Source organism: Gadus macrocephalus, chromosome 11, assembly GCF_031168955.1.
Source record: "Gadus macrocephalus chromosome 11, ASM3116895v1".
Taxonomy (NCBI): Eukaryota; Metazoa; Chordata; class Actinopteri; order Gadiformes; family Gadidae; genus Gadus; species Gadus macrocephalus.
In genome coordinates, this window is record NC_082392.1 from 3,441,276 (window position 1) to 3,442,313 (window position 1,038).

Here is a 1,038-nt window from a genome sequence, read left to right on the forward strand (position 1 = left end):
TCTCCGGGTCCAGCGGTTAGCTTGTACCGGCCTTCTCTGGACACGCAGTAAACAAACCAGCCGGGGCGCAGACCATCTCATTGCCCCATAAAACGAGATCTATGCCCTTCTCCTGCACCAAGGTCCACCCGTCCCCCCCCTCCCCCGTCTCCTCCACCGGTGAGGGACAAATGTCAGCTGGGGCACCGGGATCTTCCATCGGCATAGATGTTCAATTATTTCAGTTGTCGCCAGGCAATAAATGACAAATTAAGTGGTCCGAGCTGAACAAGGCGCGAAGGAGCACACGCCTGAATGCTAATGTGTCACCGGCTCGACCTACAACCCACCAAGTTCAGCCACCAAAGAACTAATTCCTATAGCTCTCTCTCGCTCTCTCTCATTGCTTTTGGTTGTCAATAGACCAGTATTGGAAACCTTCGTCCAGTCGTATTCTGCACGGAGGATGTAATGGCACCTCTTCAGCACCGGGGGCAGTGTGCTGTAGGGCTGCTCGATTATGGAAAAAATCCCTATCACAATTATTTTGGTCAATTATTCAAACGATTATTTTTGAGTTTGAAAACATGAAAACTTGATATTCAGCATGTCTCTCCCAAAAACCACTTTGTAACAGAGTCCTTTGAAATGTTGCCTTAAAAAAATACATAAAATGGTCACATAGAAAATGTTCAAATCTACAATAATGTACAGATGTGTATCCAGCTGTTCTTTCTATAAAAGTTCTGTTCTTTCTATAACTATCTATAAAACATTTAATGAAAAACAAAATCGAAAACTCGATTATAATAGTTTTGTGATTGTTCGCTAAAATCGTAATCGCGATCAAAATTCGATTAATCGCACAGCCCTACCATTCCAACCTAGTGGTTTAGTCCAGCTCCGTAGATACATGAGGGAAGAACCATTCGTCATCACATTAGGAGTATAATATGAGTGCTTATCCTCTGTTTTATGTCGGGTTTATGCCCTGATCTCAATTGGGCATGCTTATTTTCCATAAAGCCTTGCTATTAGGCAAATGTACATATTTATTTT